Source organism: Silene latifolia, chromosome Y, assembly GCF_048544455.1.
Source record: "Silene latifolia isolate original U9 population chromosome Y, ASM4854445v1, whole genome shotgun sequence".
NCBI lineage: Eukaryota > Viridiplantae > Streptophyta > Magnoliopsida > Caryophyllales > Caryophyllaceae > Silene > Silene latifolia.
The window spans coordinates 459,773,803-459,799,671 of NC_133538.1; the positions used below are offsets into that span (position 1 = coordinate 459,773,803).

At 41.1% G+C, this 25,869-nt stretch overlaps 1 long non-coding RNA gene across 1 annotated transcript; it reads left to right on the top strand.

Annotated features, from left to right (window-relative positions):
• The first annotated feature begins 22,781 nt into the window (after nucleotides 1-22,781).
• LOC141627099 (uncharacterized) lies at nucleotides 22,782-23,786 on the top strand. Its single transcript, XR_012536660.1, has 3 exons — nucleotides 22,782-22,858; nucleotides 22,997-23,047; nucleotides 23,704-23,786. It is a non-coding gene; the product is annotated as an uncharacterized LOC141627099 (long non-coding RNA).
• Nucleotides 23,787-25,869: the final 2,083 nt, after the last annotated feature.

Here is a 25,869-nt window from a genome sequence, read left to right on the forward strand (position 1 = left end):
TCTCTTTTCTCTTTTTATTTCGTTTTTTTATGCCTTTTTTTATTGTCTTTTTTTGTTTGTTTTTTCGCTTGTTTATCGTTTGTTTTAAATTAACTATGAAACTAGTTAGTCCGAGTATGAGTTAAAGTACCACTATGAACACCCGCGTTGACTTGAGATGGGAAAAGAAACCGCTACATCTGTCGGTCATACACCCCCGTCTCATTTACATATCCTCGTGTTCAAGGTAGGGCATAAATAAAACAATTATCTAACTTTGTTCTTCGTTTTCGACCCCCTTTTGTTTCGGCCAAATCGACAGACCCTAGGACCCGTTGCATGTTAGTTTAACCTCTGATTGTTAACCTATGACGTATTTAGATGACTTTAATTTAATTTAATAACCTAATTAGACACGATAGGTGGCTTCGACGTAAGTTATAAAATCAATCGACGATTCTGTAAATAATTGAATGCATCTCTCTCTTTCACCTAATTTCTCGCTAGTATAAGAGTGCGTGATTAGCACCTTCTTATTGACACTCGATGAGTTAAATTAATTAGCGAATTTGACCTAATTAGATCCTTTAGGCCGTGTGAATGTACCCTCATGCGACAATCAATCAACATCGTTTTTAACTCATTTTCTAACTTGTTTCCTATCCCTTTTCGCAATCATTCGATCTAACCAATGAATCTAACTTAGGAACTAGGTTGGCCTCGTCTTGGCCGTGAGGGTGGCCGTTGGTTTGGGCCGTGAGGTGGCCGTTTTCTTTACCTTTCTCGTTTTGTTTTTTATACCGTTTGTTTTCTCGTTGTTTCATTGTTTGTAATTTATCGTTGGTTTATCGAGTTGTAATCTTTCAAGTTTGTTTTCTTTTATCGAGTCAAATGATTTCTAAAACCTTAGTCTTGTTTGGTTAGACGGTTGTTCCCCAATGTTTGTAGAAGCGTAGTAAACCGCGTGTTGTCTAAAGCAACATGGCCCGGTTTATGCTAATGCATGCTTTGGTGCGTAGCCTTATGTCTAATTCGATGAGATTAAGCGCGAGCACGCATTACGAGGAGTGACCCAAGGACCGTGGGTCATGTGAGCCGTGGGCCACCCTCATGTGCACGGTTTTCAAGGCCCAATGGCCGTGTGTTTTGTGTCGTGTTTTGAGTTGTATGTAGCAATTGTAATTAGATCGAGTTGTAATTTATTTATCGTTGTGTCGGCATGAAATGCCTGGTTTGTAATAGGTAGATCCCAACGGCTCCCCATTCCCCCTTAAGCCTTGTTTGCTTTGTTTTGTATGTTGCTTAGATCAATCAACCCACATGCTAAATTACAACTTTGACAAAGTTAGTTTAGTTGCATCTAAAACGACATAGAAATTGTTGTCACATGATAGGGTTAAAACAACGTTTGCATATCATACATCGCAGTAGCTATGACCTTGTTTGAACTCCGACACTTGACTTAGTAGAGGCCGTTATTGACGGGCGGGGTTGGGTGTCCTTATGGGCTTCCCAACACGTACCCTCACCCCTTACTCAAGATCTATGGTTTGTGGATCCGTCTAAATACCATTGGATTACGAGAGTCATTCAAATCGAGTGATATAGGGTACAAGTCTTTATCTTTAATCACTCGTAGTCGATGGGCTTTATGCTTTTCGATGAAAGGTGTAAAGTTGACTTGAACGGTTCCAAGTTCCCAAAAACTTGGTGGCGACTCTAATATGTCTTAATTCGATTCGAAAGAACCTCGAGTCGATTATGCCTAGTGTGGATCCCGCGGACGCAGCTTCCCGAGGGCCTTGTCCACGATTTGGCGACTCCATTGGGGAAAAGAGGACTAGTTACATTGTGTTTCTAGGGTCTTTTCCTCCGAGGTGAAACTTGAAAAGAAAGTGTTGGAAAGTAAAACATTACTCATAGTGCTACGATTCATGCATAAACCCTTAAGGACTTGCCCGGGCCGTCCCAGCGTTTCTTCGTGATGCGTGGGGGGCGACGTCCCACTATGCCAGGAAGCTGCACATTGCTCGCTTCCACTCCGCCTCGCGTGGTTCTTGAGGGTGGGGACGATCTTCTAGGTACTTTACCTTAAGACACCTTGCTCTATAAGACCGCAAAAGGATGGAGGGCATAGACCTTCTTATAGAAGACTTGCCGAGACTTAGAGATGTCTAGGAGCATACATCCTTATAACATGAGAATGACAATGTGCAATGTGTTTTCCCGAGTCCTTTTTTTCGAAAATTCCAAGTCCTTTTCAAAACCGAACTTTTGAACAACTTACCGTCAAACCTAGCATGATTTTCAAAACGCGGAATGCTGCCCAAATAGGACTAGAATTTCGGCCCAAAACAAGCTTTTATAGCCGGCATGCTCTTTGCCCCATTTCAAATCTCTTTTTTTTCAAATCGATCATTCGTTTTTCAAAATCAATCCAAAATGTTTCTCGAACCTCAACCAAGCATGAAATGCGTCGAGTCGTGTCCGGGTCATGGCCGTGTTAGGCCGGGTTTGTTTCAAGAGTCTAGAACACGACCTTGTTGGGTCACCCAAACTCACCTCTTGGGCTTTGAGTCATGTTGGTCGACCTTTTGGTCTAGAATAGTCCACAAAAAACGTCCAAGCTAGGCCTTATGGACGTTTCACTCGAACCCATGGGCTATGTTAGCCCAATCACGGGTTTAGACACACCAAGTCCAGTTTAGAATCGAGTTATGACAGTTTGAGTCATGTCGTTTTGTCGAGTCTAAAATGAACCAAGGTCTAATTCAAACTGTGAGTCGAACCTTTGGTTAATCAATCTCAAGTCGAGTCTTTGTTTGAGTCAAGTTGGGATCGTGTCCTTAAGTGTGCAGGGGCTCTTACTTTAAATATTGACTCAGTACGGGGTTTTCTTGTAGAAAGGCCGCCCAAAACCCGACGTCAAGCAATGGAAGATGCTATCAACAAGCTCACGGAGGCCGTGAACCTCATGATGACCCGAATGGATGTGATCGAGTCTAAGTTGGTTGAAGATTCCTCTTCATCTACTCCACCTGACGATTTAGAGAAACGGTTCAAGTTCATCGAGGACCGTTTGAAGCTCTCCCACGGGAAGAACATTCACTATGAGAATGCTAGGGCCTATGCCCCAGTTCAGGACAAGTTGCCCACGAACATGGTACTCACTGACATCCCAAAGTTCAAGGGCACCGAAGATCCAGATCCACCATGTTAAGGCCTATAAAGGGTACTTGCACTTTGAAGGAGTACCTGCTGATATGCTCTCTGAAATTTTCGCCCAATCTCTGGGAGAACACCCAAAGGCTTGGTTCTACAATCTTGACCTTAAGAACTTCCCCACTTTCGAAGATATTACGGTGGAGTTCTGTAAGCACTATGCTGACAATGTCGAGATTCAAACCAACATAAGAACTTTGGAGGTTATGACGCAAAAGGAGAAAGAGGGCTTTACTGAATTCCTCGCAAGATGGCGCGCTGAAAGCGTGAAGTTAGCTAAAAAGCCTGATGAAGTTGAAATGGTAGATAAGTTCGTGAAGAATTTACGACCGGTTTACCGTAATGCTCTGAAATACCAAAATTTTGGTTCTTTCAAAGAATTGATAAGGATCGGGATAAAGGTAGAGGACGATGTCCGAATTCTTTGGCCGAGAAGCCAAAGGGATACCAAGGGGCTTCATCATCAAAAGCAAAAGCACCCGCAGCGGCCCATTTTGTTGACACCGTCAATCTCTTAGATGGACAGTCAAAAAGGCCTCCGCGCCAAGCTCCGAGGGTATTCACTGATATCGGATGCACTTACGCCTATGCTCTTCAAAGGCTCATGGCCCAAGGAAAGTTGAAGCCCATTGGTCCAACTCCGGACCCTCCTGCTGATCAACAAGGCAAATGGTACAAACCGAATGCCTACTGTGCCTTTCATCAAGGGAAAGGACACGATACTGAAAGGTGCTTTAGACTAAAGCACGAAATTCAAGATATGATTGAGAACGGAACGCTCCCAATCCCGGCCATAAAGCCCAACAACGTCACCAATCCGTTTGGCGACCACACTAACTTTGTCTCTACCGAAGATAGTGTCGATTACTCTCACTTGATCCGCCCATGTCGTCTAAAAGGGGTGTTCGTCGGAAGAATATTCGTAGATTGCTCCGAATTCCTACCAAGCTCGAGAAACGAGATTACATTCGGGGATTTTGTTGTTGATTGTACTCCTTACATACTCCGAAGCGGCAATGAGATCAATGGCGTTTGGGCTGATGACGAGGATGATGTTTACCTCGTCAAAGGTGCGACAATTCCTCACACCCAAGAAGAAATCTTAAAGGTGAGGCAAGATGCCCTAGAGTCAAATCATTTGACTAGATCCGGGCGCCCATATCGTGTGGAGAAAGCTAAGGATACCCCGAGTAAGGCACCTCAAAAGGAGCCGGCAGTGGTCGAAGTTCTTGGTGAAGGGTCGACCTCCGAGGCTTCCCTCATCAAGCAACTCCAAAAGACTAAGGCCGACGTATCTATCTGGCAACTTATCCTGAGCTCTTTCGAACATCGTCAAGCTTTGTTACAAGCTTTGATGAACATGACCGTGTCGTCGAATACTACTCCTGCGGACATGGTCACTCACATCGCCCGAATCGGCCTCGGTTACCAACGGTGTGACATTCTCCGACGAAGATCTACCACCGTTCGGGCCTCGACATAACCTGGCCCTCTATATTGCTACCGTGTGTCTCAACAAGCATATCCCTATGACTTTGGTTGACGACGGATCGGCCGTCAACGTACTCCCTCAAAAAACGGCGCACATTCTGGGCTTGGAGAAGAATGACTTCATCCCCACGACGCAGACGGTTCGGGCATTCGACGGCCTTTGTGCGTCGAGTGAGTGGACTTGTCGACCTGGTAGTACTGACCGGGCAAGTGGAAAAGAAAATAAGTTGCCAAGTGATTGACATATGCTCATCCTTCAACTTATTGTTGGGAAGGCCCTGGATCCATGCTGCGAAGGCCGTAACATCGACGCTGCATCGAAAAATCAAGGTCCCACTCAATGGCAAAACCGTCACCATTGACGCCACGCCAATTACTGTAGCGGGAGGAGACATTACTTCCGAGGTAAGGGTCGAAGCTACCAATGACGCATGTGGTTTCGAGATTGTCAACATGATCGAGCTGAACTCCGAAAATATGGATCTATATACGGGAAGCCATGTCTGCGAGGTAATTCTCAAGACTGGGAAGTACTTCGGTTTCTCTTTATATCCTAGAAAGGAGGAGGCTTTCAAGTTGAAACCACCCGTAGCCAAAGGAGTAACTTTCGGGCTTGGATATGAGCCCACTGAGAAAGATCTACGGGAAAAGAAGGGAAGAACGATCGAAGATCGCGATATTAAAATGGGACCGTATCACCTAACTCTCAATGGTCACTTCGTGAAAGCTGGGGAAGAACTCCCTTGCATGGACTTCCCCGAACCCATCTTTGACCCAAAGAAGAACCTTATGGTCCCGGGAATCGAAGTATTCCAAGACTGCTACTACATCCTTGAAGACATTCTGACCGTGATGCCAGTAGAAACCAAGCTGGATCCAATGAATGACGAGAAAGCCTTGGGTCTCCTTTTCGGTGAAGAAAAGAAATCACCAACACCAAACGAAGATTTGGTAAGCATGATCCTGAGAAGCGAACGGTTCGACCCATCTACCCTCATCACCGATGTGGATCCTCTTAGGACCAACACGGGATGGCGGAAAACAATCAAGTGGACTGACAACAAAGGACTTCTTTTCAAGTTGACAACGGGAGAAGGAGAGATGTTCAAGCCAAATGATGTTACCGATTCTCGAGTCCGAGTCCGAGTCGGAGTCTGAGTCTGAGATAGGTCCTAAGATTGAGTCTAAGGAGTCAGGTGTTGAAAATACCCCTCCCCTAGCTTTCCCTTCCTATGCACCTTTTCCTAATGGTGGTATTCCGGGGCCTGTCCCGAATACCCCTATCTCGCCACTGAGTTCTGATCAGTTGGCTCAAATGTTAGCGCATTTCGCGCAATTTCAAATCAATAATAATATGAACCAGTTTGCTTACGACTTGTCTTACTTACATTGCAATTCAAACTTTGAAAATGATTGTTTTAATAATGACATTGGGGCCGAGGTCGAGGATGAACAGTTGGTCGAAGACGAAGAAGAAGAAGAAGTGGAACCACCTCTACAGTTGATAAAAGGGTTGGAAGAGTACGAACAAAAAACTTCGATCATCGAAGATACCGAAACTATCAATGTAGGTACAACCTTAGAACCACAGGAGCTTAAAATAGGAACTACTTTAAGTCCCACCGAAAGACAGGGTTCATTGATTTGTTGCATGAGTTCAAAGATGTTTTCGCATGGTCCTATAAAGACATGCCGGGCATTGATAGGGAAATTGCGAGCACAGGATCCCAATCAAGCCGGTATAAGCCGATCAAGCGAAGCTACGCAAAATGCACACTGATTGGTCTTTGAAGGTCAAAGAAGAAATCGACAAGCAACTCAAAGTCTGGTTCATCAAAGTGTCGAATACTCGGACTGGGTAGCTAACGTCGTTCGATACCAAAGAAAGATGGTAAAGTTCGGGTTTGTGTTGACTTCCGGGATTTAAACAAGGCAAGTCCGAAGGACGATTTCCCATTACCTCACATCGACATCCTGGTGGACAACACGGCAAAACACGCGTTACTATCCTTTATGGATGGATACGCCGGTTATAATCGATCAAGATGGCGGTAGAAGATATGCATAAGATCACTGCGTTCGAACGCAATGGGGAACCTATTGCTACACAGTAATGCCTTTTGGGTTGATAAACGCAGGGGCTACATACCAGAGGACCGCGACAACATTGTTACATGATTTGATGCACAAGGAAGTCGAGGTTTATGTCGACGACATGATTGTCAAGTCAAAGGAGCGTGATGGCCACCTTGGTACGTTGCGCAAATTCTTGAGCGATCTAGCGCAAGTATAACATGAGGTTAAATCCACAAAAATGCGCATTCGGAGTCACATCCGGCAAACTGTTGGGTCACATCGTTAGCCACCGTGGCATCGAGGTGGACCCATCAAAAATAAAGGCTATAATGGAAATGCCTCACCCGAAAACCGAGAAGGAAATTCGAGGTTTCCTGGGAAGAATCCAATATATAAGTCGGTTCGTGGCAAGGCTAACTATGATATGCGAACCAATTTTCAAGAAATTGAAGGTCGGGGAACACGTCGTATGGGATGATCACTTTGTCAAGTGCGTTCGATAAGATCAAAGAAATACTATCTTCCCCTCCCGTGCTCAGCCCACCAACGGCTGGGTTACCACTTTTGTTGTATCTTACAGTCACGGATACTGCAATGGGGGCAATGCTGGCGCAGACAGTCGATAAAGAGGAAAGAGCAATTTACTACATTAGTAAAAAGTTCTTGGAGTATGAAATCAAGTATACTCAACTCGAAAAGACATGTTTGGCTTTAGTATGGGCGACGAAGAAGTTACGGCACTACATGCTCAGTCATAGTGTCTGCATCCACTCGAAGATGGACCCGATCAAATACTTGTTTGAAAAACCAGTTCTGAACGGCAGGGTGTCAAGATGGACTTTGATGCTTTCCGAGTTCGACCTGAAATATGTACCGCTAAAAGTGATAAAGGGAAGGGCGGTTGCAGACTTCCTGGCGGATAACCCGATAGAAGAAACTGAGGTTGTGGATACATGGTCGTTTCCCGACGAAGATATCGTTCACATAGACAATGATACGTGGGACCTCTATTTCGATGGAGCATCGAACTATAGGGGATACGGGATAGGAGTTCTACTCATTTCGCCAGAAGGTGAACATGTTCCTATTTCGATCAAGTTGGACTTTAACGTCACTAATAACGCGGCTGAATATGAAGCATGCCTACTCGGTTTGCACAGTGCTCTCGAGTTAGGTATCAAAAAGCTTGTAGTACATGGGGACTCGTCATTAGTGATCAATCAAGTGGCCGGGACGTGGAAAACCCGAAGTGATAGCTTGGCTCCGTACCAAGCGAAAATCGAAGAACTAGAAAAGTTGTTCGCCGATGTCAAGTACGTGCACCTCCCCAGAGATGAAAACCAGTTTGCGGATGCACTATCAAAGCTAGCTGCTCTGATCAACATACCTGATCATATGGATACTATGCCGATATGTGTCGAACGAAGATCATCACCTGCTTATGTTAATGTAATCGGAGACACAGAAGAAACCGAGGCCGAACCTTGGTATCATGCTATTCTGAAATTTAAAGAATCGGAGAGTATCCACCGACATGGATAACCGCGAAAGCGCGCTATTCGAATGCTAGCCGCTCGATTCGTTAGAACCAATGACGCACAATTGTACAAGAAGATCGCGCAAAATATCCTTTTGCGATGCATAGACTCACCAATCACGAAAAGAGTCATGGAAGAAGTCCATGACGGAGAGTGTGGCCCACACATGAATGCCCATATCTTTGGTTCGTAAAATCATGAGATTAGGGTATTATTGGACCACGATGGAGACAGATTATCGCCAATATGTCAAACATTGCCATAATTGCCAAATCTTCGCAAACATACAAAGCATGTACCGCCATCATCATTGTATACTTTGACATCACCATGGCCTTTCTCAACATGGGGAATCGACATTATTGGAAAGGTCAACCCATCCGGAACAGGTGGGCATTGTTTCATCTTTGGTCGCCATCGATTACTTCACGAAGTGGGTAGAAGTGAAATCATACAAAGTCCTACAAGCGACGCAGGTAGCAAAGTTCATTCAGAATGAAATCATTTGCAGATATGGGGTGCCGCATGAGCTCATTAGCGATCATGGCACTCACTTCAGTGAAACTAGCCGTAATCTTTGAAAAGTATAAAATCAAACACCACAAGTCGTCACCGTATCGACCCCAAACAAATGGTGCAGTGGAAGCCGCCAACAAGACAATCACTGTGATTCTCAGAAAGATGACCGACAATTATCGCGAATGGCCAGAAAAGATACCATTCGCACTATGGGGGTACAGAACGTCTATTCGCACAACCCACGGAGCAACTCCGTTCTATTTAACATATGGGATGGAAGCGGTTCAACCTATCGAATTAGAGGTACCTTCTTTAAGGATCCTGTTAGAAAGTCGGGTCCCTGAAGGTGATCGGCAAAAGCCGTATGATTCCTTGGTTATGCTCGACGAGCGACGGTTAAATGCATTACACCATGTTCAACTCTATCAGAAAAGGATACAAAGGGCATTTAACAAGAAGGTGAAACCTCGAGGAATAAAAGATGGGGATTTAGTCCTAAAGTCCGTTCGCGCTTTACTACCAATTGACCCGAGGGGAAAATTCAAGCCGAATTGGGCGGTCCTTACAGTAAAGAAGATATTATCGGGAGGGGCAAATCACCGGGATGAGATCTAGATGGAAATGACTTTGCGAATCCGACGAATTTGGATCAACTGAAGAAATACTATCCTTAGAACTCAATCTCAATGTCATAAAATAAAATTTTGAATTGCAGTGCTCGTGAGCGAGTCTAGGCCGCGGCACTTTTGCTTCGCTGCTTTTTGTGCGTTATAAATCGATAATTGTAGCGCGTTTGTTTTGTGGAACTACGAGCTCGGTTTGATTCTGTTGATAACAGATACGTAGGCAGCTCTTTAAAAAAGTACAACCGACCCTTCCTTTAAATAAAATGAAATTTTATGCAGAAACTGGAATTGTTAATAGATAGTAAGTCTTATTAAAGGTCGGGCGATGCCCATTGCATCCTTCAAAAGAAAAAGAAGAAAACAACTAGCAACAGATAATAAGTAGTAGTATTAAATAATATATTTGGAGTCGAAGGCTCCTGCATCTTCTTTTTCCCTTTGCCTTTTGGGTCACGTGGCCGAGGCTCCGGAGGGGGAGGGGTAGTTGTGTTCTGTCTAGCGCGCTTCTTAGGAGGAACCGTCATTTCCTCCCGAGGGCCCAGCCTATCTTTTACACGCAAGCGAGGACCAAGCCTCCCTTCTAAGGCTGAGCCCGAGTGTGCCTTTGAACCCAACCGTTTCCACACACCTGTCGCCTGTGAGTCAGTCTTAGGAGTCTTCTCAGTCTTAGTTTCAGGTCCAGATGCAGACGAAAGATCGTTAACAAAGAAGTCGCGACTGTTTCTGCTTTTGTCATAATATTTGATGTCGGCGAGTTCATCCTTCCGACACAAGTCCTTACCTGATTCGGTCTTCTCTTTTAGCCATTTAGTATAAGACGGGGATACCCAGGTAGTTTGAGGGCGCGCAGATACGTACCAAAGACGCCTTTGGCGCCACCTCTGGAGCCAATCATCACATATAGAGGAATTCAGCTCCCTTGCTCGTCCCAGAACAGCCTCACACTTGGGAATTGTTTGTCTGCGGCCCATCTGACGCAGGACGCGGTCAGGGTAAATGTAAATAGACCTCTCTAACCCCAGTAGCTGCAAGCGTCTGGTCCTGTCATCTTCCGGAAGGATAGTAAAGGATTTGAGGCGAAGCCAAGGCATGAACCAGCAAAGAGGGCGACATTCCCCTCCTGTCAGCTTGTTTCGCCAATATGCAAGGTCATTTTGATGCTCGTCTTCATACCGCTTGGCACGCATAGTCAGCATACGAGCGAGATACGAGCTGGGCTCACGCGGCGGGGCGAAGAGCCAAAATCTCTCGCAAAGCCACACCTGAAGAAAAGAAGAAAAAAAATGAAAAAGACGAAAAAGAAAAAAGAAAAAAAAAAGAAAAAAAAACGAAGAAAAAAAAGAGGAAAAAGACGAAAAAAAAAAGAAGAAAAGAAAAAAAACGTGACAAAAAAAAAAGACAAAAAAAAGAGAAAAAAAAAAGAAGGAAAAAAACGGAATTGTGGCAGAAATCGTGATAGAATACAACAAAATCGTGGCAGAATACAGCAAAATCGTGGCAGAATGCAACAAAATCGTGACAAAATCGTGGCAGAATGCAACAAAAACGTGGCAACAACACAAGAATTGTGATAAAAGGAAAATTAATCAAGGATGCGAATTCAGGAGAATAGATTTTGTTACCTGCAATAGACGGGAGCATCCCGACCAATCGGTACCAGGGTTCATTTTCTTAGCATCTAAACCCCGGAGAGTTTCAGCAAGAATAATCCAGGAAGGGTTATGTCCCGTCTCCATCTGAGACACAATGGACAAAAGCTTCGCTTGTCCTACACAAGTTGTCTTGTCCATCCTACCTTCGAAGACATAGAGGTGAAGCATGATCAATCCAAAGGCCCTGCGGCAATACGCTGGCAGTAAAGTACTGTTTCGCAAGATACAAAATTTCCGATGAATAGCAAAAAGGTTGACTTCGTCACCAGTAACTATCCCCTCGGACTCCGTCTGGAAAGGCCAAGGTCATCTAGATATGTTCCACGCCACCCTGAATGAAATTTAGGTATAGCCGGTATGGCCTCGATCCCATCCTCCCGGGCGAAAAACTCTTCGGGTAGAGGCGGATCTCCCCCTCGGGAAAAGCAAAGACATGGTTCGAGGATCCCAATAGCTAAGGCGGTGTTCCAACAACGCAGTTGAAGGGGATCTCGGCGTAAGGGAAGTAATTGCGCCAGTTGAGCGGTCTTTAATTCTTGTCTCTCTGCGCCAGTAAAGTCTGTCTCCCACGCTCGCATAGCACTCGCTAGATTATTCATAATGATTTATGTTATTTGGAAGAAAGCAGAATAAATTTGGCGATACAGCTCTTCCTTATATTTAGAAAGTATAAGGGAAGGAAACACCTAGGAGGACACCCCTAGGGTGCCGTTTTTTTTTTGAGCCGTGTGGGCCTTGGGTCGCGCGCCTCTTAGGCCCGTCCCAGTCCACACCAGTCTTTGGCACGATGCATCGGGTTTTCGCACATCTATCGCGTTTTGGGGAGCGCCGGAACGGCCGATTTACATTTTCTACCCTCGACAAGTCAATATTTGAACTAAAACCCGTGCACACTTACGGTTTTATTTTCTTTTTTTGTTTTGCGGTAGCGGGCTATGCCCACGTTGTTTACCAGTTGTATAGAATGTCTGAGTCACATTTCATGCTCACCCATCAAGGTTCAATTTCAAAATTTCAAAAACTTTCAAAATTTCAAAAACTTTTTGGGTCGACGACCCAGCATCCAAGTGATTCATTTCAAATTCAAAATTTGGGTCGATGACCCAGTCTTTCAAATTCAATTTTCGGGTCGATGACCCAATCACTCAAAATTTTCAAATTCAATTTTCGGGTCGATGGCCCAATTATTCAAAATTATCAAATTCAACTTTCGGTCGATGACCCAAAGATTTCAAAATGATACAATTTCAAGATCGATGATCCAAATGTGCTTATGTGATGATTATTGCTCGTACATTTTCTATGTTTCAATTTTAGCAGGATATGCTTCAATTGGGGGCTCTAAAGTCTTCGACTTTAGAGCCATTGCAAATCGGGGCTCGAAGCCGTTGGCTCCAGAGACCATTATCAAGATGAAATGGATGACATCCACTCAAAATTCAATTCAATACAAGAGTATGAAATGGAAGAATTCCGTAGCTGAAAGCAAACGATGAAAGCGGCGACAACCTCCTCGGAAAGTCCCGTCCCATTTGGACACCGCCACGAGATGATAAGCTTTGGGCAAGTGTCAACGGATGAATTTCGGACAAGTGCCAGAGATGATAAATTTTGGGCAAATGTCAGCAGATGATGAATTTTGGACATACGCCAGAAGATGATAAACTTTGGGCATGTGTCAGCAGTTGCCGAACTACGACGCGGGTTTGATTCCGTCAGAAACGGATACGTAGGCGCCTAAGGATAAGGCTCAACCCACCATTTATGCAATTTATGGGTCGATGACCAACGATGATATTTCGACACGACGAAGCAAGAGTCAATCCCCAACGAAGTTTCAGGTATGATCTCTTCTTATGTCTGGCGAGCTTATATACGCAAGTCTAATGGACTATAAACGACCCGAGAATCCTCGGTCGAGAGGGACTTGGGGTATACTTTGACTTTCGCCTTGTCCAAGCCTCAGTCAAAGTGGGGGCTCTGTAGATACCCGTATCCGTCGATATTGGAATTTATAGAGAACCCGACAAACACCCGATGATGATAGGACACATGTATTCTTTAGTTGTCATTGTCATTATTTGGAGCTCGTTTTACGAGGTAGAATGGGCGTCGCCGATAAAGTATTTTATTAATTTAAATGATATTTAAATTAATGTTTTTTTAGTGAATTCATTCTGTTAATTTAAATGATATTTATTTTAATGTTTTTAGTGAGTTCATTTTGTTATTTTAAATGATATTTAAAATTAATATGTTTTTTAAGTGAATTCATTTTTTATTTAGTTTAAATGATATTTAAATTAAAGCTTTATTTTGAATTTATTTTCTTAAGTTTATTTTATTGAAAATAAAATAAATATTTGATTTGAAAAATCATTTTATGAGTATATTTGATTTGAAAAGTCATTTATTTCAATTTATTAATTGATTTGAAAAATCGATTTGAAAAGCGAAGAAAACTCGTTTTGAACACTTGTTTTTGAGCTCGTTTTTAGCTCGGTTTTTGAGCCCGTTTCCTTTGCGAATTGGCACGAATCTCGAGTACACTAACCCACCTTAGCCAATACCCATCCACCCATGTTCAAACCCCCATACCATGGCCCAAATTCTCGTTCAAAACCAACCCCAAGCAGCCCGCACTAAACCGCAACAGGTCCCTGTTTTGGCCGCCAATTCTCGAGCCCAAACCCGCTCCAAACACCACCAAGACCCGTACCCATTAACCCTAACCCATACCCTAGTATCCTACCCATATTATCCTAGCTTAATCACCAAGAAAACCCCCAAAACGAACCCTAGAAACCCCCCCAAAAGCTGCTGGACAGCAGCTATGTTCAGCTAGCCCGATTTGCCCTCCCTCTCTTTTAACCTATTTTAACTCCCTATAAATACCACCCCTTCACCATACATTCATTCCTCGAAGTTCTCCATACATCCAACCATCACTCACAAGCTTTAAACCTCAGAAACAAACCCTAAACATCCTTCAAAAACCCTAAACAAAACCGACACACAAACTGAAACTGTTTGTGTGTCCTCTTCGAAAACCCGTTCGTTCCTCCATCAAAACTCCATAAAAATTCGAGTTTCTTGTTCCTAATTAACCACATAACATCCATCTACACATTAGACAAAGAATTACGAGCCAAATTGCCCTTGAGAGTACACGAAATCCCTCGAAAAACAGAGTGAAATAACACTCTGTTTTCGCGGTTTCTTCTTGTCTGTCCAGTTCTGTTTGTGCTCGTTTTTCGTGCCCAATAACCCAAAACGAGCAGGGGTTGCTTTAAGATCCTTGTTCTCCTCTCTTTCTAGTTTTCAAAACATCTTTCGAATCGAATTTTCGTCGTGAAACGAGGGAGATATCACTGTTTTAAAATCGCTGTCCAGAAACTTTCCAAAACCCGTGTTTGCTTTGTTCTTCGTCGACGACGGCCTCTCGAGATAAAATCTACCATCGATTACGACCCAAGACGGTGTCAACGATACATGTAGGTTGAGGGTGCATCAAATCCCCTTCTCTTTTCTCTTTTTATTTCGTTTTTTTATGCCTTTTTTATTGTCTTTTTTTGTTTGTTTTTTCGCTTGTTTATCGTTTGTTTTAAATTAACTATGAAACTAGTTAGTCCGAGTATGAGTTAAAGTACCACTATGAACACCCGCGTTGACTTGAGATGGGAAAAGAAACCGCTACATCTGTCGGTCGTACCCCCCGTCTCATTTACATATCCTCGTGTTCAAGGTAGGGCATAAATAAAACAATTATCTAACTTTGTTCTTCGTTTTCGACCCCCTTTTGTTTCGGCCAAATCGACAGACCCTAGGACCCGTTGCATGTTAGTTTAACCTCTGATTGTTAACCTATGACGTATTTAGATGACTTTAATTTAATTTAATAACCTAATTAGACACGATAGGTGGCTTCGACGTAAGTTATAAAATCAATCGACGATTCTGTAAATAATTGAATGCATCTCTCTCTTTCACCTAATTTCTCGCTAGTATAAGAGTGCGTGATTAGCACCTTCTTATTGACACTCGATGAGTTAAATTAATTAGCGAATTTGACCTAATTAGATCCTTTAGGCCGTGTGAATGTACCCTCATGCGACAATCAATCAACATCGTTTTTAACTCATTTTCTAACTTGTTTCCTATCCCTTTTCGCAATCATTCGATCTAACCAATGAATCTAACTTAGGAACTAGGTTGGCCTCGTCTTGGCCGTGAGGGTGGCCGTTGGTTTGGGCCGTGAGGTGGCCGTTTTCTTTACCTTTCTCGTTTTGTTTTTTATACCGTTTGTTTTCTCGTTGTTTCATTGTTTGTAATTTATCGTTGGTTTATCGAGTTGTAATCTTTCAAGTTTGTTTTCTTTTATCGAGTCAAATGATTTCTAAAACCTTAGTCTTGTTTGGTTAGACGGTTGTTCCCCAATGTTTGTAGAAGCGTAGTAAACCGCGTGTTGTCTAAAGCAACATGGCCCGGTTTATGCTAATGCATGCTTTGGTGCGTAGCCTTATGTCTAATTCGATGAGATTAAGCGCGAGCACGCATTACGAGGAGTGACCCAAGGACCGTGGGTCATGTGAGCCGTGGGCCACCCTCATGTGCACGGTTTTCAAGGCCCAATGGCCGTGTGTTTTGTGTCGTGTTTTGAGTTGTATGTAGCAATTGTAATTAGATCGAGTTGTAATTTATTTATCGTTGTGTCGGCATGAAATGCCTGGTTTGTAATAGGTAGATCCCAACGGCTCCCCCATTCCCCCTTAAGCCTTGTTTGCTTTGTTTTGTATGTTGCTTAGATCAATCAACCCACATGCTAAATTACAACTTTGACAAAGTTAGTTTAGTTGCATCTAAAACGACATAGAAATTGTTGTCACATGATAGGGTTAAAACAACGTTTGCATATCATACATCGCAGTAGCTATGACCTTGTTTGAACTCCGACACTTGACTTAGTAGAGGCCGTTATTGACGGGCGGGGTTGGGTGTCCTTATGGGCTTCCCAACACGTACCCTCACCCCTTACTCAAGATCTATGGTTTGTGGATCCGTCTAAATACCATTGGATTACGAGAGTCATTCAAATCGAGTGATATAGGGTACAAGTCTTTATCTTTAATCACTCGTAGTCGATGGGCTTTATGCTTTTCGATGAAAGGTGTAAAGTTGACTTGAACGGTTCCAAGTTCCCAAAAAACTTGGTGGCGACTCTAATATGTCTTAATTCGATTCGAAAGAACCTCGAGTCGATTATGCCTAGTGTGGATCCCGCGGACGCAGTTCCCGAGGGCCTTGTCCACAAATGGGTATCTGAAAGAAACCGGAGTAGCCATCTAGGTAACAGAAATAACTATGGCATGCTAATCTCTCTAACATTTGATCAATATAAGGAAGTGAGAAGTGGTGTTTCTTAGTAGCCGTGTTCAACTTCCTATAATCAATACACATCCTCCAACCTGTAACAAGTCTAGTAGCAATTAATTCATTCTTATCATTCTTTACTACTGTAGTACCTCCATTCTTAGCCACAACATGGACAAGACTGACCCACTTAAAATCAGATATAAAGAAAATAATGCCAGCATCAAGTAATTTCTGTACCTCTTTCCTTACCACCTCCTACATTGGAGGATTTAGTCGTCTCTGACCCTGTGCACTAGGCTTGTGGCCTTCTTCCAAGTGAATATGATGCATACAAAAGTCAGGACTAATACCTTGTAAATCATCAATGCTATACCCAATGGCCTTTTTATGAGTTTTCAAAACAGTCAACAAAGCAGAAAGTTGGCCTTCAGTTAGGATAGCATTGACAATTACAGGGTTCATTTCACAGTCATCCAAGAATTCATATTTAAGATGAGAGGGGAGGGGTTTGAGTTCAGGTTTTGTTTACCTCAGTAGCCTTAGATGGGGTACCTAAGCTGTATACCTTTTGCTTTGGGCATTCCTCTCCAGTAAGCAACTTCTCAATCTCATCTACTTCTTGACTCCATGAACCCATCTCAGCAGCTAGATCAGTAACCAGGGCAATCTCTAGAGGATCCTTGCTTAAACACATAGCAAGACACTCATCAATAGTAAAATCAACAACATCAATACTATGACAAGTTTCTTCTATCATTGGATGTTTTAAAGCTTTTTCTAAGTTAAAAACAATGGTATCATCCCCCACAGCTAAAGTCAATCTCCCTCTCCTAACATCTATAATCGCCCCCGCTGTGTGAAGGAATGGTCTACCCAAGATGATAGGAATTTAGTTGTCCTCAGCCATGTCTAAGACAACAAAATCAACGGGAATGAAGAATTTCCCAACTCGAATAGGAACATCCTCCAACACACCCAATGTGTGCTTAATAGAACGATCGGCCATCTGCAAAGTCATATTAGTAACAGTCATTTGACCCATATTTAATTTCTTACAAATAGAATAAAGCATGACACTGACGCTAGCTCCTAAATCACAAAGAGCTTTACTAATAGCAAGATGACCGATATGACAAGGGACAGAAAAACTCCCTGGATCCTTAAGCTTAGGTGGTGAATTAGTTTGCAACACGGCGCTGCACTTTTGAGTAAAAGCAAAGGTCTTCACCGCATCAAAGGACCTCTTCCTTGTCAAAATCTCTTTCATGAACTTCGCATAAGCCGGCACTTGAGTGATCAACTCAGTAAAAGGAACACTTACCTGTAAGTTCTTCACTACCTCCATAAACTTTCCAAACTGCTTATCCAGCTTAGACTTTTGTTGACAATGCGGAAAAGGTAGTGCAATAGTAATCGGCTCGGCTTCCCTCACTTTAGAATCAACTTTTGAATCAACCAGAGAGGTTCCTCGATCGAGCACAGACGATCCTCGATCAAGCCCAAGGCCACTCGATCGAGGAACCAGCAGAGTTTCGTCTTTTTTCTTTTTCTCGCTTTTATTCTCAGCTCGTGTTTCAACTTCGTCAACTTCTTTTTCATCGTCACTTAGCTCCAAATTACCCAATCCCTTAGGATGCATGTAGAATATCTCATCTTCATTAGTGGGCAATTCTTCTTCATTACTTGGCAATTCCGAATTTTAATATGTGGTACCGCTCCTCAATAGAATGACATTAGCTTGCTCATGAGCTTGCTTACTTTGAGGAGGAAGATTTCCGGGCTGTTTTGAAGAATTATAAACCGCCATATGAGCCACTTGAGTATCAATCATCTTATTATGGGCAATCATCTCAGAGATTTGAGCCGTCTACTTTTGGGCAACGGTTTTCTTGTTTGTTTTTGTTTATTTTGTCTTTTTATCTCAGGGAACCTAGTTCCTTGAGACCGTTCTCACACTTTTCTTGTTAGTTTCGTGTATGCCCAGGTTAACTAGGTCAGAGATTCTTCCAATAGATCCCAAGTCAAAGAATACTTTTCGCTACAGACGAAAGTTTCAGAAAGAAGTGGGTCAAGTAGAAGACTTGATTATACTTGACGTTGATACGGAGCATTCTACTACTTCAGAAAATCATTCCTTTGAAGAGGACACCATTTCTGATCTTGAAATTCCAGTTCCTGAGATTACCATCATGCCTACTTTAGCCAGTCATTCCGAGCCTACATTGGCTTCCATCCCAAAAGGATTCAAGCTCCCTACCTCAGATAATGGAACTTTTGAGATTCGTCCATCTTACATCAATTTGGTGGAACGGAATTTATTTAGGGGTGGAGCTACTGAAGACCCTGCAAAATATATGGAGAAATTTGTTAATTTATTGTTGTTCCATCCCTTTGACTACTGGGGTGACACAAGATCAGGTGAAGCAGATGCTCTTTCCTTTTTCTCTAAAAGATGGTGCTGCAGAGTGGTTGAGAGATTTAGATATGGAGGATGAAGGACTTACTGACTGGAATACTTTAGCTCTTACTTTCTACAAGAGATACTTCCCACCTTAGAAGACTAATGCGTTGAGAAGTCAGATTACCAATTTCAAGCAAGCAGCTACTGAAGATTTGAGTAAAGCATGGATTTGCTTCAAATATTTGGTCCGTTCACTTCCCCATCATGGCTTCCAACAGTGGTTTCTTTGCAACCAGTTTTATAACGAGTTGTACGACGATCATCGTGCTTTACTAGATTCTTCAGCTAATGGGAGGTTTCAGGACAACACTAATGATACTACCGCATGGAAGTTAATTGATCAGGTTGCTACTCATACTACTAAGTATGAGAATCCTAGGGGAAGTACGCATGGGAATGGTGGAGATAGTGCTCTTGCGGCACAGTTAGAGGCTATTTCGGCCCAAATTGCTGAGATGAAGACTGACCAATCTTTGGGTAATAAAGAGGTAGTTCATGCTATGAGTCAACAGGAGGAGTCTTGTGCTAGATGTGGTATGGATGGTCACAATGCAGCTGAGTGTTTGAGCACATTGGAGCAGGTTAATGCCTATCAATCTTTTAGGCAAGGTATACCTTTCTCTAACTTTTACAATGAAAGAACAAAGGAACATCCTTTCCTTCAATGGTCTAGTCAGAATGTGTAAAATCCACAGCTGCAACAACCACAGAAGAACACATATATACCTCCTAATAATCGTGGTAATCAACCACAAGGAGGATATCAAAGGCAAAATAAAGGAGGTCAGCAGTTCAATAATCAATATCAACAACCTCCTCAACAAACTCCTCAACAAGCTCCAAACAATGAGATGGCGGAGTTGAGAGCCCTCTTACACCAAACCTTAGCAACGACGCTAAATTTGATAAGGCTAAAGTCGTATCACCTAATCAAAGTAAATCTATCTCAGTACTAACAAAACAGCTAGTGCTAAGACAGGTATCGAATCCACAGGGAGGGGGTAATAATCAGTTTGCTGATATTTAAAGTGTCTTAAAGATAATAATTTTATGGGGGTTTTGTTTTGTTTGATTTCTAACAACCAATAGCAATGTAAATAAAGGATGAATTCAAATATATTAAAAGAGTCTAGGATTCCGGTTCACTAGGTTAATTATATGGGGTTTATTTAATCAATTGTTAGGTCAATCAAACTATCTAAGGTTACAAGATTGATTAATTCTATTATGTCCTTTAGATTAAGTCTAACATGCAATCGCTAATATTAAACACAATCTATTTGACTATCGCAACCTATATTAATTCTAACCCTGTCGGTGAAAGTATTAATTCGCTACACTAATTATCAATTTAGGCCTAAATCAAATAATTAGAAGAAGAACAATAATCAAACGATAGTTCTAACGATATTACTAACAATCAATTTTATCTTAGATGAATGATTTAGCTACTTATAGTGAACTGAACAATAACAATAAAGATAGATGACAACATAATTGAAGACATGAAATAACAACAATGAATTAAAAGCATAAAACTTGAATAATTAATTAATGAAGAACGATTAGTACCTTAGTAATTAACGAGGAAAGATTAAAGAAAAAAGTATGAAGGCCTAAAGTATTTCTTGCCGTCGAAAAGTAATAAAAGCGTAACCTAATAAATCCTACGAGTTTAGAATATATATTACAAACAAGAGGTGTTTTAGGAAAATACGGAAATAAGACTGTCAAAGAGGTTCCTCGATCGAACCTTAACATACTCGATCGAGGAAGGTTACTCGATCGAGCCTTCGCCTACTCGATCGAGGAACTAAGTCTTCAGCTTGATTTCATCTCTTAGCTTCTCTTTCCGTCTTCAAGTCTCCTTATTTCTCATGTTATGTCCCGTGTATTCCATTATTCCATAACCGCAATGCTCATCTTTACTTGATTCACTCGTAATGCGTCATTTCTGCATTAAAACATAAAGTGGCGGCAGTATCGACATTTCACTAATAAAGGCATATAAATGATATAATAGGCATATAAATGATATAATAGGCATATAAACGGTATCAAAACAACATGAAAGGAGTTATAAAAGTATATATAAAAGTGATACATCAACTTTCATTCACACAATTCCACAAACACCATATATGCATGATTAAGAAGACTAACAATTCTACCCAACACCCAAATATTAATCACCCAAGTTGTAACATCAATCTCCACTTAGGTTCCCACTAAACCCTAGGGGGTCACTACTCACTAATTATGGTTAAACAAATGCCAACAATTGATGAAAGAAAAACAAACATAATGGAAGACATGATATAAACTATGACAATAATAAAAAGGGAACTAGAAATGTAAACAATTGAAATTAAAACTAAAAAGGAGGAGAAATTATACCAACAACAATTAAAGGTTGAGTCTTGCATTAATAAAGAGAAGAAATTCTTCAAAATCTTCTATTACAATTCAATACCCAAATGTAAACTATTGAATGACACTAATCTTATACTAATTTGCTAAAGGATTAATGTTTAATTAAGGAAAGATTAAGGCTTTGATTAAATAAGTTACATAAAATAGAGAGAGAATTCTAGATCTAGGGTTGTGTGTACAAATGATTAAGGGAGAGGGTATTTATAGTTTACAACGAAATTAGGTTGGAAATTACAAGGAAAATCAATATGCAGAAGGCGTGTCCCAGCCAGTGGGTCGGCTTCCGGTGCCCTACCCGGCTGGGAGTTCTCTGTAAATTGTGAATTAAAAACAAGGTCATCAGGTGTGCTTGGCCGGTGGACCGGCCGTCGGCTGGGTGCTGGTTGGGAGCTCTCTGTGACTCCTTCTTCTTTTCTTCACTTTCTTCCTTCTTCATGCACTCCCAGCCAGTTGACCGGCTGTCGGCAGGCTACCCGGCTGGGAAGTCCCTGTAACTTCTTCATCATTTTTTCACGTGGCCAAGTATAGGGGAAGTCCCAACCGGCTGACCGGCTGCCGGCTGACCGGCTGCCGGCTTACCGGCTAGGAACCTTTTCTCAACATTTCTTCTTCTCTTCTACATGCTATCTTCCCGAACTGTTTCCCTTGCTCTAGTTCCTCTATTTTCGCTCCAATTCCTGCAAGACAGACATGATCACATAGACTAGGGAATCGGGATACAAAATACAAGGTAAGACAAACAAAACTGTCTCAAACGGAGTCAAAATGCATGAAAATAAAGAGGAAAAATGGTATAAATATTATATATATATATATATATATAGAGGCGGGATCTCGTGAGTTTGGTTCTTACGGTGAGTTGTGAGTTTGGAAAATCTCAGCCATTAGATCAAAAGAAACCAAGGGCTGAGATCAAATGACACATAAGAAAAAAAAAAGAAAAAGGAAAATAAAAAAAACAAATGCCAACAGCTTGAATTATAAATCCCCAAATGCCCAGAATACCGGAACACTTCCTTTCTTGATTTTCTCTCTCCTCGAAACGACTCGTTCGCCCAATCAATTCCAACTAACTCACTCATTCGAACGAGTTAACTCAGCGAATGGAACCCAACGCCGGGGCCGGCCCCTCATCAATCACCGAGTCAGACAACGACGACTCATCCCTCACAAAATCCGAGTACCTGACTCGGAAGGAACTAATGAAGCGGTGAGCGAGTCGACTCAGTAGACTCGCGAAGTGTTACAGAGATCATTACTAGCTGCTAATGGAGGACGTGCGACGGAAACACCGCGAATTCGTCTGGTGATACGGTAGGGATTTCTATAAGCTCGATTCCGGGCAGCCATGGTGATTTGTGGTGATGGTGAATGGTGGCAGAATGAATGATTTCAGATTAGGTAACTATTTTGTGGACCGATCCTCGTGAACAGGTGAAGCAGATGAAAGAATTAAGTGAAGGTTACAATATGGTTGGTCTGTCCCAGGTAACTGTTTTATGCTTAGATCTCCTACTAATGCTACTGCGAGGTCATTTGGTCAATTAGTTGTGTCTAATGTTACGTTATGTCCAAAGGTTCTTCGTTCTGTTTACGTGTTTTGAAACTTCTATTATATTATTGTAGGGAAATTTGATTGGACGAGGAGTTATTGAGTTCTATGAAGGAGGACCACCGGTAAGAATAAAGGCCATAATCTTTAAATTTGAGGATGTCAAAGGGTCAGGTAGTTGTGATTCAGGTACGATTCAACTTGAACAGAAGTATTCCGGGATTTTGACATCTGAACAGGTGAAGAAGGCCGTCACTAATGCCTATACATGCAACAGGATTGGTGTTAAGCTACTCTATTCTCGTTAGCTGCTTCTCGTATCTGTTCCGTTCTTTGGAGGGTGAAGTCGTATTTGGTTGTCCTCGTTTAGTCGTCTTCCTTTAGTTTATCATTCCTGTCTGCAATGAATAATCATATACTCCGTATATGCCAGCTATTTTGTACTTTCGTTTATTTCATTAAGGCAATTTAAGATCGAGTCATGTTTCAATTTGCTCCGCAATGAATTTTCCTACTCCATGTTTCTTTTTCAAATGTTTTAGTTATGCTCTGGAACTACTTGAAGCTCGTTCTTAATTCGTAAGAGCTTGTTCATTTACTTCATTGCCACGAAAATTTGCACTCCGTAAATTAGGAGTGCAAATTTAAAGAATATGGTCTATGCTCCAAACAGGTTAAGCACCACTAATAGAATTTGAACATTGGAGCATTATTAAATATTATGGTCATAAGCACTTTTGTCCTTGGTACATTTAAAGATTATGGTCTATGCTCCAAACAGGTTAAGAATTATGTCTCGCTGGGAGGACCTCATGCTGGCATTGCATCAGTTCCACTTTGTGGCGTAAGTTTATATTTTTTTCTTTGTCACTTTGTTTTCGACCTTGATCAACAATTCGAGAACTGAACAATCCTGAATTCGAAAATAATAGTAGAATAACAGCACAATAACATGTGGTAGAAAAAAGAGTAAAAAAAATCAAAGTGACACCGGAATAACATCACAATAACAGCAGAATAATAGTAGAATAACAACACAATAACAAGTGGTAAAAAAAATCAAAGTCGTAAAAAAAATCAAAGTGGCACCGGAATAACATCACAATAACACCAGAATAATAGTAGAATAACAGCACAATAACACGTGGTAAAAAAAAAAGAAAAAAAAATCAAAGGCGTAAAAAAATTCACAATAACAGAGAATAACATCACAATAACAAATGGAATAACAATAACAAAGACAATAACATATGGTAAAAAAAAAGAGAAAAAATCAAAGTCGTAAAAAAATCAAAGTAACAGCGGAATAACATCACAATAACAGTGGAATAACAATAACAGCACAATAACATGTGGGGAAAAAAAAAGAGAAAAAATCAAAGTCGTAAAAAAATCCAGGTAAAAAAAAACACAATAATAGCATAATAACACGAGGTAAAAAAATATAAGAGTAAAAAAAATTTCAAGTAAAAAAAATCCGGTACAAAAAGAAAAAGAAAAAAGGTAACATAATGAGTAAAAAAGAAAAACATAAGAGAAAACAAAAATCAAAGTGGTAAAAAAAGCATAATAACACGAGGTAAAAAAAAAGAGAAAAAATTAAAGTAAAAAAAAAGTAACATTAGAAAAAAGAGAAAATAAGTAAATGACAATGGTTTTATATGACATGTAAGATTTGATCTTGGCCACTCATCTCTAATATAATCTAGTGGCTAAGATTCCCCCAACTCACAACTCACAACTCACCATAAGAACCAAAATCACCAAATCCAATCTCTCTCTCTCTCTCTCTCTCTCTCTCTCTCTCTCTCTCTCTCTCTCTCTCTCTCTCTCTCTCTCTCTCTCTCTCTCTCTCTCTCTCTCTCTCTATATATATATATATATATATATATATATATATATATATATATATATATATATATATATATATATATATATATATAAATTGAATCATGTGAGGCACCCTTCTTATGGTGAGGCGGCTGGACTTATCTTATCCATTCAAATATAATTAGACTCGATGCACACGATTATGCCACATCAACCACCAGTTATAACCCCACCCAAAAAAATATGTGATATCGTTCATTTTCACCTGTTATTTTATCTTCTCTTTTTCTCTCCTTTGCAATTTCGTTCGTTCATCACCATTCTCGCGCAAGATTTTAGCTTCTTTTGTTTTGGTTCATTCTTCTTTACTCTACTTGTGATTTTCGCTCGAAATTTCTAGGATTAAAAATCATACACTTTAATTCTTCAATTTGGGGCAAAATCGGAAGAAATTAGGTTAAAAATGTCGACAGAAGATGAAAATTTGTTGAATGAAGCGAAGAAAATTCCATGGAAGATCGATTATCTCTCTATCGATAGTCGTTATAGCGCATTATTTTTCGATTTCTTGTTAATTTTCCGCTGTTTTCGCTCAGATTCACAGGTGATTCTCTTTTTCCTTCGCTTTAATTTCGCAAATCTCGTCATTTTTACTAATTTGATTTGATTTTTTGTGTTAATTTATTTTAACTTCGCATGCCTTTGTTGCTTTATTACGGATCAAACATTGTTTAGATTTGTTGCATTTAAGTTGTTGATTGTATTTTTATGATTTTATTTCTATTTTGCTCACTGATTTACTTGATTTCGTTTGTTTTCGATTCGAGCTTGTTTTCTCTAGTTCCTTTTCTTCATATGTTTCGTCTCTTCACTTTCTATGCGTAATGTCTTCTGTTTAATGTTTGCTTAATTGCTTCCATAATTTTAGCTAGTTTAAGATGTGTTTATTATGACGATTTTTGATATTCCTTTATTTTTTATGTTTTTGCTTTCATTTTGGGTTTACTTGCTGAAATTGCTGTAAAACTTGTGCTTCATGCAGAAAATTGCTGTAAAAGTGATGTTTATCTCTGATATATGCTGTAAAATGGATGCTTACTTGCTGAAATTACTGTAA